Source organism: Pararge aegeria, chromosome 7 (genome assembly GCF_905163445.1).
Source record: "Pararge aegeria chromosome 7, ilParAegt1.1, whole genome shotgun sequence".
Lineage (NCBI taxonomy): Eukaryota > Metazoa > Arthropoda > Insecta > Lepidoptera > Nymphalidae > Pararge > Pararge aegeria.
Window position 1 is genome coordinate 19,007,250 of NC_053186.1, and position 21,231 is coordinate 19,028,480.

Genomic DNA, 21,231 nt, shown 5'->3' on the forward strand with positions numbered 1-21,231 from the left:
GACCCGGCCAATTACAGACCTATTGCCATCACGTCCATACTCTGTGAAACTATGGAACGTGTACTCAATAACAAGCTCCTCACATACTTAGAAGGAAACGATCTTATATCAGACCGACAGTATGGTTTCCGTAAGAACCGGTCTACTGGTGATCTTCTAGTGTATGCCACTCATACATGGGGCGAAGCCATTGAGAAACACGGTGAGGCACTTGCTGTCTCTCTGGATATCTCCAAGGCTTTTGATCGGGTCTGGCACGGCGGCCTTCTCAGTAAGCTTTCTGCTTACGGAATACCTGCTGGCCTTTGCAGCTGGATATCTGATTTTTTGAGGGAACGGTCTTTTCGAGTGGTTGTTGATGGTCTCTCTTCTGACCTCATGGCTGTCAATGCCGGTGTTCCTCAGGGATCTGTCCTCTCCGCTACTCTCTTTCTGCTGCACATCAACGATCTTTTGAATCCCAATCTTTTTGGGTACGCTGATGACAGCACCGTTACGGAGAAGTACTTGTCCAGCCATAGGGCCAGTGCTAATGATATCCTTGAGCATAGAGAGTCCTTGGTGGAGCGTATTAACTTGACTCTAAAAGAGGTGTCTGATTGGGGTGACGCCAATTTGGTTAAGTTCAACGCTGCCAAGACGCAGTCGTGTTTATTTTGCGCAAAAAAGAGCCCTTTCACCTTGGCTCCCACTTTCCGGGGTGTATCCGTTCCAATTAGCGACCATATTGAGCTCTTGGGTGTCAACATCTCATCCAATCTCAATTTTGGCAAGTGCATCGAGTCTAAAGCCAAAGTGGCAGCTAAAAAACTTGGTATCCTCAATAAGGTTAGGCGGTACTTCACGCCAGGTCAACGCCTCGCACTGTACCAGGCTCAAGTGCGAACCAGCATGGAGTACTGTAGTCACCTGTGGGGTGGCTCTGCCAAGTACCAACTTGAAGCATTGGATTCGGTGGATCGTCGCGCCAGGAGAATTATAGGCGACAATTCGTTAACGCAGGCGAAACTACATAGTCTCCAGCACCGACGCAATGTTGCCTGTTTATCGGTTTTTTACCGGATATACTTCGGTGAGTGTGCTCAGGAACTTCACAATCTTGTTCCCCCTTCCCCGTTTTACCACAGAACAGCGAGACACCGAGAGCAGTGGCATCCTTATGTGGTTGATATCCCATCAACACGCACGAAACGTTTTTTATCCACGTTTCTGATACGTGCCGCTAAGATGTGGAACGCCCTCCCGGTAACTGTGTTTCCTGCCACGTATAATTTAAGTACCTTCAAGGCTAGAGTGAATAGGCTTTTTCTAGGCAAGCGTGCTCCAACCTAGACCTCATCATTGCTTTCTAACGGGCATGATTGTCGTCAAACGCTGGCCTATCGTTAATAAAAAAAAAAAAAAAAAAAGACCCTACCCTTACCTAATAGTAGGTTGAAAAAAAAACAGTAAATGACGACTTAATTTAATGTTTTAAAAGTGATTCTGCCAAGTATCTTTTGGCTTTGTGTATTGCATTCTGTAGAGGGCCGTGCTAGAAACTAAACTCATCGGCGACCTCGCAAATGATAAACTTTAAAGTTTAGATCATCGTCGCCATGTTGCCGTATTCAAGGTATATTTTATGTGCTTAAGAACTAAGTGACCTCGCAAATTTTTACCATTGAACTACTGGGCATCGTAAGGACCAGCGTGGTAACGTAGTTGATATCTCTTGGACACGTACGAAGCGCTAAACTTCTTTGTTACTATGAACACCGCAAAGTTATAAACTTCCAGTTATACCGCTTGCCCCCACAACCTATATAATTTAGGCAAGCGTGCTCTACCTTAGGCTGCATCACCACTTACCATCAGGTATAACTGTCGATACGTGCTTATATATTTATATCATCAATAGCCTATCACAGTCCACTGCTGAACTGAAGGCCTCACCCAACGGGAGGGTTGGCCCAAAATCACCCCGCCGCTGGGCACACGGTAGTGATCGCAGTAGATGGTAGTAGTAGCACAGAGGATATACAGGAGGATAGTTATAGATATATTAAAGCGAAATAGGTAACTTTTACCTAAACTGGTAGCTATGTCTATTTGTAGTTCTTTTCTCGCAGAAGAAGATCTCCATTAAATCCCGACCAACTTTAAATGGGCCCAACTACAGACTTTAAAATGTCAACATATTATCCCAACTATATAGCAATAACGTCAAAGCAACGAAAATTCATAACCTCAATTTCATAAATTTCAGTACTTTGAGTAACTTCTGAGTTCCTTGTAGGCTTCTAGGTAGGTTCTAAAAAAAATCACTAAAACTCTTAAATAAATAAAAACTCAGAAATAAACGATTTCTATGTATAAGTAAGTATTTAGGGATAACGATAAGAGCTAGGGAACTGTATGAAATCGCATCGTCGTGTCGTACGTATTAAAAGAGTCCACTGTGGTGGAAAAATAAATTACAGCGGGTACTCTAGCTGAAAGTGAGATAGACAAGGTCTGGGGGATTCATTTTTGAATAACTGGGCGGACGTGGGAAATCGATGAAGATGTGGGTTATACGCATACTTGGGGAGGATGTATTGTATCGATAATAGAAATCCTTGAGAAGAATATAGGCGTTATGGCCTTCGCACACCATATTGACTCAACACCGACTATTAAAGCACTGAATCGGAGCTTTATATCATGTGGTTTAAAGTGTTGTTTCGAGAGTATGATTCAAGGCTGAAGCGTGGTCAACGCATGGTTTAGGTGTGGTTTTGGTTTATGTATAAAATTGCCCCTTAAGATGCTGAGTATTCCAAAATGAGGTTCAAACAACTTATATTAGGTTATTATTAAGTTCGTTACAATGAATAAAAGTTATGTTAATCTTAACCATATTACTGATTAAGTGGTCGTTCCTGCTTAACCCGTCGTAAAAGATAAAGTAAAATTTTCAGGGCAGAAATAAACGTCTCAAGTTTATTACAAAGTTTAGTAGAGGTACTACTAATATTTGCTGTAAATTATTTATTAAAATGTTGGTATGAAATAAAACATTTTATTTATTATGTTTCTTTTATTAAGGCAAATTAAAATTAAAATACGTAACGATACGTAAAAGTGCACAAGAGTGGCTACATAGATAGCGTTTTAGTTTGCAAGTTTGCAATGTTGCGCTCCTAAATCGAATCAGGTGCATGTCACGCTCTAATGAGGGAGGTCCCTTATTTCCAAGACCAGTTAACACTGGTTTGGTAGACAAGGGCACCCATAATACTGGTTTTTAACCCCCGAAAAACGTCGGGTTTTTCATAAGTTTGACGTGTCTTTGGGTGTGTATGTTTGTTTGAGGCATTCTATTTCCCAAACGGATGAACCCGCCTTATTTACATTCTCTGATATCTTTAATGAAAATCAGTTCAAGATGGCCGCCGGATTTATTATTTTTTCACACCTTCTTCTATATACATAGGTACAAATGAAGGGCTTGATTATTAGAACACTAAGACAAATTTCAAATCCAAGATGCCACCACAAAATTTCGTATTAATTTTGTTTTACAACTCTCCTAAATAGTTATCTATTTACTTGTTTTATTCTTTTTGCATTCATACTATTTTTATTATTTTGTGTCAATAGTTTTATTTATATTCAATGAATTTTGTCTTATGTATTTCTCAGTAAAATAATTTAAATTTTACGATATTTTATTTTCCCTGTAGTAAATGTAATCTTGTTTGCAACTAAACGTAATTGTTAATTTCGTAACAGTTGCATAAATAGCTAATAACGAGGCCTACGCTCTGCTGTTGTACATTAATTAGGAGTAAGGTGTACCACAACAATGTCGGTACACGCTTTTTAAATCCCTGTAAAACAATGACGTATCAGCATAAGAGTCACTCTCGTGGGGCAATATGCAAATAGCTTGCAGCGAGAAGCGATCCTTAAAGCTTGTTACTTTGTGTTCACGGAGAGTATAAAAGTTGCTTACCGCGGAGAATTTAATACGGAGCTTAGCGAATTGAATATTTTGTTGCGGTAACTAGGTACCCTAGATGCTGGGATTTTTAACCGGATTGCAAAACGTTAGGATGTTAGTAATTGGTTTTTCGAAGTTTATTTCGTTTATTTCAGACGGCGTATCCTTTTGGAGTTAGGTTAGGTTAGCAAAATAAATATACTACGACAATACACACATCGCCATCTTAGCTCCAAAGTAAGCGTAGCTTGTGTCATGTTTACTAAGATAGGTGATAAATATTTTCATATACATATATACACATAAATACTTATAATATACAGATAAAAACCCAGACACTGGAAAACATCATCACAGAAACATTTTCCATGTGTGAAAATTAAACCCACGGCATTGGACTCAGAAAGCAGGGTCGCTGCCCACTGCGCCAACCGGCTGCCAAATAAAAGGGCTATGCAAATAAGTGTTAGGGGTTTCGTCAAAATCTATGTATCTGTCTGTGGGATGGTAACTCCCAAACGAATGAAAAAACGTTCGTAAAATCTGTAAATCTGTGTTTGTAGTGACTACCGTAAGCCGGTGAGAAACTTAACATTCAAACCTTTTTGTTTTGCCTAGGTATACTTTTTACCTAGGTACAGTTTTTTTAATTCGAAAAAACATGATTGAGGGGCCGAGTATTCCTTTACAAATTTGTTAACGGAGCCCTAAAAACAGCATTTCGAATACACGCGTCATCAACTTAACGTTCTTACTGTAAGTGCATTCTGCAATCAGGAATCAATTCCATTTAAACTCATCCGAATACCTACTTGTGAAAATATACCCATTTTGCTACAAATTCTTGATCTTTGACCTTTGGTTGTCGTAACGAAAGAGAAGCTAGTAAGCTTTACCACTATATTACAATTTTTCTATTCAATGGCAACGTCAGCTACATTTCATCCTCTGCAATTTACTAAAGTGGCATATCTCATTCCACTAGCTCGGGTGTACTGGTGTAGTATCTTTCATACAAATGCGGTACACACCAGTACTCCGTGCCTACGAATATCTACTTTTTCCTCTCGCTCAGTTACTCGTAGACGATAGGAAGTTTTTATTGTAATGAAAGTTTATGTTTGAACTGATTTTTGTAGCTGGTTTTTTTTTTATTGTATTTCGAAATTGTTTTGTTTTAATTTCACTACAAGTTAGCCCTTGAGCGAATGAAATCGCAGGGAATCACTCGTGTGCGATACGGAGGTTAAAGTGAAACCTCCGGAGTCCCGTTTCCCGCAACCGGTTTTGTTCAAGGGTGCTTAACCAAGACAACCCACTGTTTTCCATTGATACCGATTATACACCGCCATCAAAAATTTTGTAGACCTGGGGGCTCTATGACGCAGTTGTTAAGTAGTGATTAGTGTGGTGTGTAAATGGGAGGTCCTGGATTCGATACCGGCCAGGGGCTATTTGGGTTATAATAATTTTGGAATTCTCTTGGTAGCTCGTGGCTACTTCCCACCCCACCGTGCCGTGCCGCCAAGTGACTTAGCGTTCCGGTACAATGCCTGCCTGTCTGGAAACTGAATGGATTTCATTAAGTAAAGAGTCAAAGTAAGTATTTAAGTAGTTGTAGAACTTTTTGTGGCAGAGCTCTTTTTGTGGCAGAGCTCGTCCGGGGAAGTACTACCACCGTGTTTATTTCTGCCGCTAAGCAGCATTGTCGCAATGCTATGTTCCGGTCTGAAAGGCGTGGGTTCCTGTGGTATTACAGGTACCTGCATGAGGCTTCACACCCACGCCTCAGTTTGATGGACACGGGGCGGCACGTTGCAGGATGTGTTCCTTGCATGACCTGGCAAGTGTTGCTCTGTTTATAGGCGATGGATTTTCACACACCATCAGGTGGGCCATCCGTCAAATATTACTAAAAACAATAATTAATCCGGCAACTACGCCTTTAATAAAAAATTAAGAAGCCTGTTTTCGTGGTTTTTAAAAAGTGCACAAGCGCCTAGGTTTATTAATTAGCTTTTGGGATTACACATAAAGGCTACAATCTAAATATTCCGGACTTGCAGTTAAACGAAGAAATATAGATCTAAATTATAACTTTTAAAAATTACACCCGAAACCGACTGCTTCATAAAATCTACCCATTACCGGCCCACTAGGGCACGGATCTCTTCCCACTATGAGAAGAGTTTAAGGCTGTAGTCCACCATACTAGCTCAGTGCGGATTGGCGGACTTCACACGCCTTTGAGAACGTTATGGAGAGCTCTCAGGCATGCAGGTTTCCTCACAGTGTTTTCCTTCACCTTTTATTGCTTAAAACGCACATAACTTATAAAATATAGTGGTACGTGCTGTGAACTCAGGCTGGGCTATCACCGCTTTATAAACAGATGCACTAGCGCGTAGGTATTTAGCTTTTAGGTCTACCAATTGCGTCGTTCTCCAATCTTACTATCCTAGAGTTGCTGTAAAACGAAGAAATAAAGATCAGAATTATACCTTTTAAAAATTACACCCGAAACCGACAGCTTAATCTGATTTTATTGCACCTCGCTAAGATTAATAGGTAATTTTTCATCTCGCCCGGGAGTAGGTATCAAAGAAGCCTTTTAGTGCCTTTTTAAAAGCTTTTTCCCCCCTTTGCTGTATTAATTATGCTGAAGGAGCAATTTCTTTGTGCTTGGAGAAAAAAAAATGAGGGCGAAATATTAATTATTCCACCTGTGCGGAACCTTTTGTCGCTTTGTTTGTGGCGAAAATTAGTTGCCGGTTTTAGTAGGTTACCTACAAAACTAGTTACCTCCTTTCACACTCGGAAAAATACTATTCGGTTAGAGAAAACAGCATATAATTTTGATATAGAATGGCCAGTGACCCTGCTTTCTGAGTGATTTTTGGAAGATTTAGGTGTTTTGAGTGTGAGTCTTTGAAGTCGGTTGACTCTTCAAAACTTTTATTTATGATATTCATGTTGACAAAGGAGACCATTTTAAAGATAATTTGCAAACATGTCCGTTTTTCGAAAGGATCTAATTAATAGGAAGCCAGTAAATGTCCACATCATCATCATATCAGCCCATTACCGGGCAGAGGGCACAGGTCTCCTCCCACACTGAGAAGGGAAACATGTTAATCTTATCTCTAGGGCTAATAATATTAAAAGCGATATTTTGTTTATGATAATCAATACAAAGAACCAATCTCTGCATACTAGATACCGCCTACATACATAGACCATATTTCAAGAAGAAGAAGAACAAATAGAAAGTTAGGTTAACAAAACAAACGATTATACAAAATATTAGCGCAAAGACGGCCTTATCGCTTGAAGCGACCTCCGCCAGACAACCTTTGGTTTAAGAAACACATTATATAAAACGGGATAGTGCAATACCCAAATTTGCTTATTATATACATTACACATACTATACATACTAATACTACATATATATATATATATGTATGTACATATATATATACATATATATATATATATATATATATATATATAGTTAAAACATATATATTTCTTGTGTGCGTGTATATGTCACTGAACACCTCCTAAACGGCTGGACTGAATTATTTGGTATGCGTTTGGGTGGCACCCTGGATGGTTTAGATTCACAAATCAGCCCGACAGATGGCGCTGGGGTCCGCTAGTATATATATAGGTATATATCAATATATGAACTTAAAAACATATTACCATTTAAACATACACACAAAATTACATGAATATTTTACGACATATAATAGTACACAGGAAATAGTCTTTCAGGCATCATAACTGTAACTGGCACTTTTCCACAAACGTTATAAGATTCAATGGCTACGTCTTTGAAGGAGCTAAGACGCTTAGTTCCTGTTGCACATATTAAGTAACTTCCAGTCAACAAACTCAATATGGTTCCCATAGCGACCACTATATAGCCAATGTAAAGCTTAAACCAATAAGTCCGCAACAGATAGAAGGAAGTTCACAAGATCCTCTCTGTTTGGTGAGGCAACATCGCGTCTCGATTTGTCCTCGCTTTATGTTTATATTTGAACAATACATCATTCCCGATATAACACGAGTGATAAGCGGTAGCGTTTTACATTCGTTTAAAGGAAATTGCATACAATTTTACAACAAACTACCAATTGACATCTTGGAGATGTCTCTTAAAAGTTCAAAGTTTGTATTAAACGTAAGCTTATAGAAAAGTCCCATTCTAGTATAAAGGAATACGTAATCAATAAAAAGCTTGGGTGTGAATTATTGCTGTAACCAGATTGCTCTTCTAATAATTTTAAATGACAATGTGAGATTGTGATAACAATAAAGGGAACCTGGCTAAGTTTGTGGTGGGCTTCTTCTTTGTACACCAGGACGCGTTTGGAACCCTCGTTGGCTTTAGTTTTAAGTTTACGAATAAGGTTATCATCTCACTACCGTATACACATTTCTCATGTAATGCACGCATCAAAAGTGCAATCTATAAAAATATAACTTTATTCAAGTCCCGACTTGAATAGAGGTATATTTGACTTCGACTTTAAATGCTCCAAAGCATAGTACTAAATTCTCAAAATACCCGATTATCAAAATACAGATGATGAACCAGATTATTCCATAATACCTGATTCTCAATATACCAGATAACAACAGATTTTGTGCAGTAACAAGTAAACTTTTATTAGGCCCTTACAATGAATAACTAATCGAGCAAAGAAAGTCTAACTTTTACATTTTGATGTCGAATTATCACTTTGTTATCTATGATGAGCTTGTGATAAAACCTGACTGACACAAAGTCGATTTCCTTTTTGTGAGTTTGGATCCTAATCGAGATTTGTGTGAAAATTCTGAGCATATCAAAGCCAGCCCGTGGAAAGACAGCTCGCTACTTGTGCCACGCGCTTTGGGAACCCGAGTCCCTTGTAGTGTCGTAACTCTTAAAACCATTTCCCCGCACGCCACGTATTTAATGTCGTGGAAATGTTATTATAACGTATTTCACTTATAGCATTCTTAGGGTGTATCCGTGTTTCAAAAAAAATAATAAAAATAAAAATTTGTATTTGGCCTTTTATTAATTTGCTCCTCCTTCAAAAAGGAGGAGCTCGATATCCTACTTCCTACTAATATTATGAATGCGAAAGTTTTTATGGATGGATGGATGGTTGTTACTGTTTCGCGCAAACCTACTGAACCAATTTGACTGAATTTTGGAACGGAGATAGATTATAACCTGGCTGTTTTTTACACATATGCTCAGTTCCCCCAGGATTCATGAAAAACCAAAAACCACGTACGAAGCCGCGGGCGCTGGTAACTCGTTAATAAGATCTGTTCCGGGACAGGATTAACTCACTTTTTTTTCAATGAATTTATTGATGTTTTGGGAGCGACGTTTCTTCAGGCACTTTTGGGGCTTTCGTAGCAAATTCGATTGGGGAAAAAACTCGCAAAAAATTAAATGAGTTCTGAAGCCAATTATGTAATCCTCTCTAAGTTGTCAAGGTTAGAGACCTGGCTGCCTTACAATATGACGGCTCAAAAACTTGCATCAATCAAAGGGCCGTCAAGTTCATCATAAACTCAATTTTATATTTTTAATTATGTGTTTTTATCTATAAAGTCAAAGTCAAATATTTCTTTATTCAAATAGTCACATAGATGGCACTTTTGATGCGTACATTACATGTAAAATGTTACGTAGGAGTGAGTTGATGGCGATAAATAAATTCGTCAACTTAAAACTAAAGCTACGAGGGTTCCAAACGCGCACTGGTCTAAGAAGAAGCCCACAAACTTAGCCGGTTATTTTTTTTTTCGTTTACACGTCTCACATTGTCATTTATATACTTGAAGGTAATTATATCAGATAACAGAATTATCAAACCATTACTGGACCACACACAAGTCAGAGAACTACATTTCCTATCAGAATGAGTAGCCTTTGTCCGTAGTCCACCACGCTGGCCTAATGCGGATTGGTAGACTTCACAGCCCCTAGAAAACATTATTGAATACTCTCAGGCATGCAGGTTTCCTCGCGATGCTTTCATTCACCGATGAATCAAGTCATATTAAATTGCTTAAAAAGCACATAACATAGAAAAGTTAGAGGTGCTTGCCAGGGTTCGAACTCGGTCCCCCGAAGGGAAACCGAAGCCATACCCACCAGGCTATCATCGCTTATTAATAATAATAACAATAATAAATATACTACGACAATTCACACATCGCCATCTAGCCCCAAAGTAAGCGTGGCTTGTGTTATGACTGATGCATAATTTTATAAATAATATACATAACTACATATAAATACCCAGACACTGAAAAACATTAATGTCCATCACACAAACACTTTCCAGTTGTGGGAATCGAACCCACGGCTATGGACTCAAAAAGCAGCGTTGCTGCCCACTGCGCCAATCGGCCGTCTAATATTATATCAGGTAATCACTAATAACTAAAATTAAAAAGAACCAAACTACTCAGTAACTACCTTAATTAATCTTACCACTTGAGTGTATGAAACGCCAACCTAAACTGTCGGCAGCTGACTAGACGGTGCGCCGTGTGTCCGCCGAATTGACGCTTCCGGACCCGTCCGGGCACGGACATGTACATCCGCAACAAGAGTTATTGACTAGAGTGACCTATATAATACGTACTTGCCCGCGACTATTTCCGCGTTCATTTTGGTTTTTAAAAACTCCTCATGAACCCAACATGTATCCTATGGCCGTCATAAGTTAAGTGCCAAGCCATGCAAAGGTAATAAATGCTTCTCTCCCGCGGCCAGATTTTTCGAGAAAAATATTATCCAATATGTCCATCTCCAGGAAGCAAACTACATGTGTCCAACGGGAAGTGATTATAGAAAACAAATAAATAAAGACACAATTTCACATTTATAATCGTAGTATGGACGTATTTCTCAAAGGTGCTGAATGCTGCTTACATTTTTAATATGTAGCTCTTCGCAGCGAAAAAAAAGTTATTCTTTGCGACTTTTTTAGACTAGTATATTTCTAGATTTTACTTCATTTTACTTAAAATGTTGTAGAAAGTATTTATTTCTAGCTTTTTATTCGTTTAACAAAGTAGGTTTTTTGTTTGTCTTAACATTTTATTTCACGCTTTTTTGTGGCTGGTTTCGCAATTATCCAATCTATATTAGCCAAATGTCAACTGCTCATAAGTCATATCCCATTACCGGCCCACTACTGGGCACGGGTCTCCTCCCACAATGAGAAAGGGTTAAGCTGTGTAATACTTACTAATTATTGAATGAATATACTTTTATTGCACACCACAAAAAGTACATAAAAAAGAAAAGATATAACAGAACAACGGATACAATTTGGCGGCCTTATCGCCTCATTGAGATTTCTTCCAGGCATCCAATGGAAAAGAAAACAAATACAGAAATAGTATATTATACATTATACCCATAAAATAAATATTTCATTTCTTAAATAAATATATATAATATATATAAAACGACATTTATAACTAAAGACAAATAAATAAATAAGCAATATAAATAAATATATAAAAATTATATCTCCTTAAAAATAATATAATAAATTAAATATGAAACAAAATAAAAAAAAAAAAATTTGTCCTCAAACATAAATAATTAAAAATGAAAAAAGAGACAAGAAACATGTATGTCCCTTTAAGAAATACTCAATTTGCCATAGGTGTGCCTACACTATTTAAAGTAAACTACCCATTGACATCTTGGAGATGTCTCTTAAAAAGTTCAAAGTATGTATTAAACGTAAGCTTATTAAGTCCTATATATAGAGGACTACGTAATCGAAAAAAAAACTTGGGTGGGAATACCCTAACCAGGTTGCTCTTCTAATAATTTTAAATGACAATGTGAGATGGTGATAACAAAAAAACATCCGGCTAATTTTGTTGTAGGCTTCTTCTTAGACCAGGACGCGTTTGGAACCCTCGTACCTTTAGTCTTAAGTTTACGAATATGGTTATCGCCATCATCTCACTACCATGTACTTCTCATTCATGTACGCATCAAAAGTGCCACCTAAGTATATGGATTTGAAGAGTCACCTCGATTTCTCCAAGATGCCTGCAATAAATCTTCACCTATTAAAATGGGGCCACCTCTAAGGTGTGACTTGTGAAAAAAATAATCATTAAAATCGGTTTATAACTGGCGGAGTAATCGAGTATATACAAAAATAAAACATACAGTTGAAATGAGAACTTCCTCCTATTTTTTAATTCGGTTGAAGATACGATTTACTGTCTCTCTGATTAAGGTTATCTTTGGTCAATAAAATATTTTACTGTACTGGACGAATGTTTTTTATCAATATGGATATGATAAAAAACATTCGTCCGTTATGAGTTAGGATGGCAAATCATAGGTTTGTAGCAAACTGGCAGGATTGGGCAAACATTGGTTATTCCGATTGTCACGGATGTTGGCGTCGTCCCTAATTAGTCTGTTTGTGCTGTACAGTTGACATTTCTAATGTGGTTTCCGAATTGTGGTGATGATTTTCGGATTTCACGATAGATTTTCAGGGAATGGTGTATTTTCTATCAATCTAAGATTTAACATATACCTGAAGCTCAGTCCAGACTAAAAGCCTTCGCTTAAGTTTAATGTTTTTGAAGTTATACTTCTTTTGGCGCGTTAGGAAAATATGAGTGTAAATTTTTATTATGCGCGCGCACACCGTCACTATAAACCGAAACCCTGAAGTTAGCTATGATGTTAGACTGTGTACACTTTCAATGAGTTGAAAAATGTTGAGTGAACATAGTTGTCCGATAATGAGTCGATTTGTTTTCCAAATTTCATCATGTTTACTAAGTCAATTTCTTTAATTATGTAGAAATAGATTTTTGTGATATTTAAATAACCTTTGTTTAACTAGATTATGCGTTATAATAATACTTACAATATGTTAAATATCTTTTTTTTATTGTTGGTGTCGTTTTTTTCTACAAACGTAGAATAAGGCGATAGATAAAATTTTTGGAAGGATTTTTATCTTATTACGCCAAAGAAGTATAACTTCTAACGCGCGCATAAGTATCAAGCTAAATTGCTATACTCCTGGAATAGCAGGAGAGTCTGTATGGTGTAATTTATAATTTCTTTAATCTTTATACTCCACACCATACAGATCTTCGGCAATGTACTCTCTACGCACGTTTCGCTTCGACACCGGAGCATCCTTAGGAGATGTTGACTTTACAATGAATAATTGTTAACTTTATTTATTATTTATTTATTATTTATGTACCATAAATTGTGATTCTGAACATAAGATACATGAATTGTACAAAGGAAAGCTTATCTCTATAAGAGATCTCTTCCAGCTACCTCAGGATGTGAGTAAGATGATTTAATTGTGGTATAGGTCAAATAAAGGTACAATATACTTCATAACTACTAAGTATATTTAATATATCTAAATAATAACAAAATTCTACATACTAAAACAATAACATTTGAATATACTATACATACAAAATACATAAAAATAATATAATAAATATTTATATAATATAAATATAAATATATATCTATAATAAGTAAACAGTGATAAATATACTATGACAACGATAGATAATGCTTCTTTACATTGTGTTTAAAAGAGTGCACCGATCGGCAGTGTCTAATATGTTCTGGTAGTAAGTTCCAAAGGTGTGTAGCGTGGACGGAGAAAGATTTCTGGAAGAAAATAGTATTATATGAAGGGACATCAAGAGGATTTTTTGACACGCAAGACCGCAAGGGTCTCGTAGGCGGAAGACATAGCTTCATACGCTCACACAAATAACCAGGAGAAGAAGAATTATATAGGATGTTGTAAAGGACAGTTAAAATATGCACATTCCGTCGAAAACGAATTGAAACTTTAATTGACGACGAAAATCAGAAACGTGATCGAATTTGCTCAATCCGAAGATAAAGCGAATGCACAGATTCTGAAGTCTTTCGAGTTTGTCAAGTAGCTCTTTAGTGGCATCCAAATAGCAGACGTCGGCGTAATCAATAAATTAATTAATTAATTAATTATTCAATTGGAAGCAATAAAGATTGGGCCAACATAATTTTGGTATGAAGCGGAAGAAAATTCTGCAGCCTCCTCAACTTTAAGCGACTAGGCCGCCTCTTGCATTCTACTTCTTTCTTCATGTTTCTATTTTTATTTTATTTTTATATGTTAATGATGTGGTATACAAATAAAGAGTTAAATTATAATAATAACTTTACTTCCGATGTTTTTATGTTCTGATATCAAACGGGTGTGGGGTGGGGCTTTCGGTATCGGGTCGTACGATGTGAAAACGCCCTTACCACAACGGATATAACCAATTAGCGGCAATAGACAAACAACCTTAATCGGTTTGCATAGGCCGTTAATTTCTAACTTCCTAATTCGTGCCAATTCCCTTCAATTTTGTATTTAAATTGCCAAAGTGACTTCTGTGACAATATACAAGTGTTCGTTTGAGACTTTGTCCACGTTGTGTACTGTAACATTGACCCACTGCTGGGCACGGGTCTCCTCCCAGAATGAGAGGGGTTTAGGCGTAGTCCACCACGCTGTCGCAAGTGCCGATTGGTAGACTACGCTCGCCGATAATAATTATGGAGAATTCTCAGGCATACAGATTGACGGCCGATTGGCGCAGTTTGCAGAGACAGAAAGCAGTTTCTGAGCCAAAAGCCGTGGGTTCGATTCCCACTACTGGAAAATATCTGTGTGATGAGCATGAATGTTTTTCAGTGTCTGGGTGTTAGTATTTATGTATGTTATTCATAAAAATTTTCATCAGTCATCTTAGTACCCATAACACAAGCTACGCTTACTTTGGGGCTAGATGGCGATGTGTGTATTGCCGTAGTATATTTTTTTTTTTATTATTTATTATACAGGTTTCCTCAGAAACTTTTCTTTTAACGTTAAAGCAAGTGATATTTTAATTTCTGAAATTAAAAACGCGTATAACTCTGAAATGTTAGTGGCCCATACGACTAGAGTATTATCGGCTCTCATCATTATCCTCAACTTGCTAGTATCCAACATCCCACTACTGGGCACACGTCTTCTCTCTCAAAGGAGACACCGACTATAAACACTCCTGCCCTCAGACATTAAATAAGAGAACCTGAGTTGAAGTAAATCTTAAGTTACTCCATATCAGTGAAAACCATTATAGCGAACTTAATTTTATCAACTTTTATTAGGCACATAAGTGTCTGAATTTAAATAAATTTAGACACTTAAAGTGCCCGTTTATAAGATAACCAGACGCCTATAATGATGACACAGAGTAGCTCAAAGCAGTAAACCAGACCTGCGGTATTAACGTGCGGAGCGTCAGATTGAGCCGTCTAAAATAAGTCGGTAATAAAACACTGTTATGCACTAGCTAATGTAAAGCCGATGAACTGCGCTACGGAAATAATTTTACACGGGCCTTGTGTTACTGGAAGCGCGGCGATTTGAAGCTGCGTCCGACGATGAAAATAGCAATAACATACTTTATCTATCGCTACATAAAGAATTAAAAGTTGAAAAAAACATGAAATTTCTATTATATTATGTAGTCTTTGAATTAGATTATTTTCATAGCATAAATGTTTGTTATATTTTCGATACAAAAATAATAACAAAATTCAGAAAGAAGATTGATTGCATACGTAGTAGGTCAATGTTTAATTTCCATGATAGATGGATAATTTATAAATGGATTTGTAACCATTTTGTTGCTGAAAATTTTTCGAAAGAGAATTTATAAACTCTAATGAGTTTCAGGAAAATATGGATTAAATATATAGAGATAAAGAGGAGTTTCATACTATATAATGCAGGACGCATTATTGGCAATGAAACTCCTCTTAAATACAGCATTTTGTTTATACTATTTTACGTTGACTCTACTGTTTTATTTAATACTTTATTTTTATAGAAAACAGTCGCTTTCATAGTTTTAATCTTTCAAAGGCAATCTTTTCGCAAACAACTGTTTTTCGTTTGTATCGATACGGTAAAAGTGTAATGCTCTGTACGCATAACGTATAACGTAATTACAAAATACTGTTGAATCGTTCATAAGTATATTTCATAAAGAATCACCCTTTTTAAAATATAAAATCAAAAGAAGCTTATTTACTTTTTCTATACAAACTAATTCAAAACATACAAAGTGTTTACTTATGACAACCCTATTGAAGAGAAAAAACCGACACGTGCATAGTACCTACGCTACGCGACGCGTACCTAATAAAGGAAAGGAGTCACTTGATTTTTCTTTTGCATGTGATGTTAGGGCTGTATCTGATTACTTTATGTAAAAACTATGGCAATGGTTTACTCAAAAACATGTTTTGGTTTCTCAGATAAGTCTTAGAGAAAGTGCATAATGTACCTCTACAGCCTGTGAAGAATTATTTCGGTTTTCATTTACACGTTGTATAGTTTATAAAAAAAAATTCCGGAAACTGATATTGTTAAATATTATTATGAGTTCGTTTTGTTGTCAATATTGTAAACGGTACCTGAGCCGTATTAAAGTAGTCATTTTGTAACAAGTATTTGTAGGAGGAAACTCTGCTCGATTATAGAGCAAATGTAATCAGTGAAAACGAGTATTATTCAAATCACATCCCGTGGGGATCCCGTTCTCAAAATTTTATTTCGTCTCATCCAGCCACTTCTAAAGCTCTGTGTTGCTAACCCTGAAACAGATAGCCATTAAAACGAATCATGTTTCCTATGACGTCAGAGCTCATTCACATTTTTTGCTCCTCACTAATTTATTTTACACTCGTCAAAAGTTAAGTAAATTATATGAGGATATTTTTAAGACACTCACAAAACCATTATGATATTTAAGTCCTTATGTCAAAGGTGTTAAGGTTTGAAATGGGTTTTGTGTAGTTCTTGATACTGGATTTAGTTTAGTGAGAGTTCAATGTATCATTCACACGGGTATTGATATTAATCGCTCGTATTACAATGTTTCGGCGACCGTTTTAGTGCGATTTAGTTCTTTTTACCCACGACGGACATGTTATACGTGGATTGAATTTTTTGTTTGTGTTCCTATTAATGATAATATTCTTATGTTATATCTGTGCATTATACAATGGTCCGAGGTAGAAGTAATTATAAAGTTTCTAGTTATAAGGTAGAGTAGAAATGCCTTACCTTATCTTCACCGTCTCAGCTAAGCACTGGTCAGAACAATCTCGAAATTATTGCAATGGTACAATTATTTGCAAATAGTTGCGCTTGCGCTGTCAGTCTTTCCCCTTATATAATTTACTAAATTGTACGTTAATATGGTGAAATTCACAATACCAAACTTCATAAACTAATCACGGAGGCAAAATAAAATAAATAATCTAATAAGTTATTTGTGATCAATAAGCACAGAAACTACTGAATTGATTTACTAATTCTATCTATGGCTTATTAGGCCTGTTGATAATAATGATTAAGATATAACATGTAACAAATATATAATCCTAATAATAATGAAATATAATCCTATATGATCCCAATAACAAAGAGAAAGTCAGATTTAGTTTCAACGATTTTACACGGAAAGCATATTCGAACAGTTTCAATTCAGGTTTTCGTTACTCGTGTTTCACGGTTTTTACGATGAAATTGTCAAGTTAACGGGCATTAAATGGCATTCGATTTTACAACGGAAATAATGTTAAATGGTAAAAGCAGTCAAATTCCTAGTAATAATCCCAATGAAGTGGGTAACATCACTTTTAACCGACATCCGAAAATTGCGAAGACTCTTCTCGTGTGTCTTTTGCATATAGTGTCTCTCATTTTAGTTACTTTGCTAAAGCTTTTGGAGAACTATATTTAGCGTTTCAGATTTTATAGTCGCTCACTTGGTATAAAATGCGCCGACCCGATATTTCTGCTCACCCACTTATTGAAAACGTAATTTAAGGTTGCTCTCTTAAGTGATTATTGTGAAGTATTTCAGCATGGCTAGCATGGTTAGGAGACAATTATCTCCAAGGGGAAACTCTAAAAATTCATCTTCTCCCACAGCTTTATAAACTCTCAGAGTATTGGCGCACAAGTGGAAATAGTATCCAAATATATGTGTAATAATAAACGGGAGTAAACTTCTCCTATTCCATGTTCGAGTGATTTGGCTTTAGGTTGGCACGTTAAATATATCCCCCGATTATATCCATCCAGTGGATATAATCGGGGGATATAATTTTTGTCTCTGCTACCTGTGCTCACAGCCCAGTAAGAAAATAGCTTATTAGCGACCGCATTAAATGTTCAATGTAAAGTATAATAAATATGTAGGTTCTTACTTAAAATAAGATATTTTGTCACACTTTTTGCTTATTCGGAAGGTTTTTTAGGAAAAAAAAGAAAATATCGTTATATGTATTAACGCCATTTTTATCCGTTTGATGTCAAATACCTGATACTGTTTGCAGGTTTATCGCTGGCAGCGTTATTTCTTTGTATCCTTTTTATCTTTTATTGTTATTCTAGCCCCGTATTTTTAATACGACGACCTTTCATCTGTCTTCCTTCAGTGTGCGCGTTTGAATATTTAATGACACTTGAAAAGTATAGATCGTACGCGGAATTACCGCTAGCAAATCAAAATAGCACCCTATAACAGAGACCAGAGCAAAGAAGTGAGAAAAAGAACATATTTATTTTTATATGCTGCTAGAGTTTCTACATCTTCATTTTCTTCTTCACTAGGCCTTTATTTATATTTCTCTTAGCTAATTGTACGAACTCTTCCCCGCTCCTACTCCAACCATCCAAGCTCGTTCTAGAAACCTTGTAAAACGCCAAGATTGCTGAAACTTCAAAAAAGTGGCAGTTCTTAGTAGGTAGTAGTAAAGTTTTTGTGACAGAGCTTATCCGGGAAAGTACTACAACCAATTGGGTTGATGATGATAAGCGCCGGAGAGAAGTGGCCAAGTGTATGTCACCTTCTCTCCTTTGAGAGCGGAGGCCTGTGTAGGCCCTTTTTTATTTAGACAGAGAAACAGTCAGAGTATGCAAGGAACACGTCAACATTCCGCCCTGTGTCCATCTTCCTAAGTCGTAGGTGCTAAGCCTCATGTGTCTGTTTACACACCGGCAACCATGCCCTTCAGACCGGAACACAGTAATGCTAGAAACAGCAATAACAAATAAATATACTCCGACAATACGCACATCGCCATCTAGCCCCAAAGTAAGCGAAGTTTGTGTTATGGGTACTAGGATAGATACCTGATGAATATTTTTATGAATATAATACCTACATACTTATAATATACTAGCTTACCCAGCCCGCTTCGCCGGGCTAGATTTTGCTTTATTTTATTTAAACAATAAACTTACATCATTAAATTTTTAATTTAAGTCTCATAATATATTAAATCATTTATTTCTCTCCGTATTCATTCTCTTCTATTCTCTTCTCGAGCGGCTGACGATCATTATCTACACCCATGTACACCCAACAATAGAATATCATCATAGTAAGTAAAAGCTGTATTTGACAGTTTAAAAATACGAGTGCTCCGATCGTCAAAAAACTTTACAGGATTACTCGCCAGGTCAATCCGGAGATTCCCTGAAAGCTTCATTGAAATCGGTCCAGCCGTTTCGGAGCCTATACGAAACATACCCACATACTTTCTCTTTTATATATATAGATAGATAAACAGCAAGACAATGAAAAACTTCCATGTTCATCACACAAATTTTCCAGTTGTGGGAATCGAACCCAAGGCCTTGGACTCAGGAAGCAGGGTCGCTGCCCACTGCGCCAACCGGCTGTTTATATATGTCTTATAATATATAATAGCAGCAGAAATCCACGTACGAACTGAGTGTTTATGAATGCCTCTTTTAAAGTTATAAGCGTTCTTATTTCCATCCTCCTAAAGTTAGGCCGTAGAATGTAGTTTCTTTAACTCTTAAGCTTCTTAAGCAAAAAAAGGAGATATCGCAACGTTTTCCAGTGGAACCGCGGTTTAGGTACCGCGATATATGCATTATTCAACCGGGATCTCACGCTTTTTGGACCGCCAAAATGTTTCCTATCCGCCTGGAATGCTAATTTCACGCGCACATGCCGCAAAACCAGTTCCTTACTTAACAAATTCACATCTAAAACCTTTTTGCTATTACCATCATTAAACTATCAATGACCTTAGCAATCAGCTGGCAACAGACCTTCTCTCTCGTAGTAGGCTTTTACACACCACGCGGATAGGTGGGTATTAACTATTATTAGGTACAACATGGCAATGGTAACTGCCTCGTTGGTCTATTGCTTAGCATTTAACTAAGGATCGCTAGGTCCTGGGTTCGAATCCCGAAGCAGGTCAAAACTTGTTCAGTTAAACAATTCTCCGAAAAAAAAAAGTACCGGAGTTCGGAAATAGGCAATGTCATCTCTCGTGCCTCGAAGAGCATTTTCAACCGTCGGTGCCGGTTATTATCAGTGACTTGTGATATTGGTTGATAAAGCCCACCAACTCACATTGGAGCAGCGTGGTGTATCTATGCTGATGCTGTGTGGCTGTACTTCTTCTCCCACGATAATTAACATATTGTATATGTTATAGTTTTGAATTACCTACATATTTAATTACAAATAGGGAAAAAAATAGTGAGAGTTGTTTACTAAAAGACATTTAATGACATTAAATTTATAATTATATCATGCAAGTATGTATATATAGTAGTGCTATGTATATGGCATGTAGGGAATGAATGCAAAAGAATATGAGTGTAGTAACAGAATTAAGAGCATACAGAAACTGTGTACACGATATTGAAGCATCTAAAACCACCCCACTTTAGATTAGTTTCTTGAACAAACGGTCAGTCACTTTATACCATTTAGCGGCTGACAGTAATTAAATTAAGATAGATAAAGATTTCGGTTTGTTCGTTAGAAAGTAGTCTATTTCGTTTTTAAATTATATCGTATTTATAATTTTATTATTATTATTATTAGTAATTATTTTACTTATAAAGTTCTGAGCGTTCACCATAAAATGGGAAGGTGGGAATTATGACCTAGCAACATTCCGGGGCTGTAAAGTGAGACGTGCACGGGGTGTTTTCACTGTTTTTTTAACACAATGCACTGCTTGTTTGCAGTAATGACTGAATGAGGATTCTGTACGTTCTTAATTCAATGTGGGTTGTAGATGTATACATGTTTGTCATTCAAAGTAAAACAATACC

General features: G+C 36.8%; 1 protein-coding gene across 2 annotated transcripts in view; it reads left to right on the plus strand.

Moving 5' to 3' along the window:
• Positions 1–21,231, plus strand: part of LOC120624855 — a 284,008-nt gene that overhangs the window by 204,734 nt on the left and 58,043 nt on the right. The gene's annotated exons all lie outside the window — the stretch shown is intronic.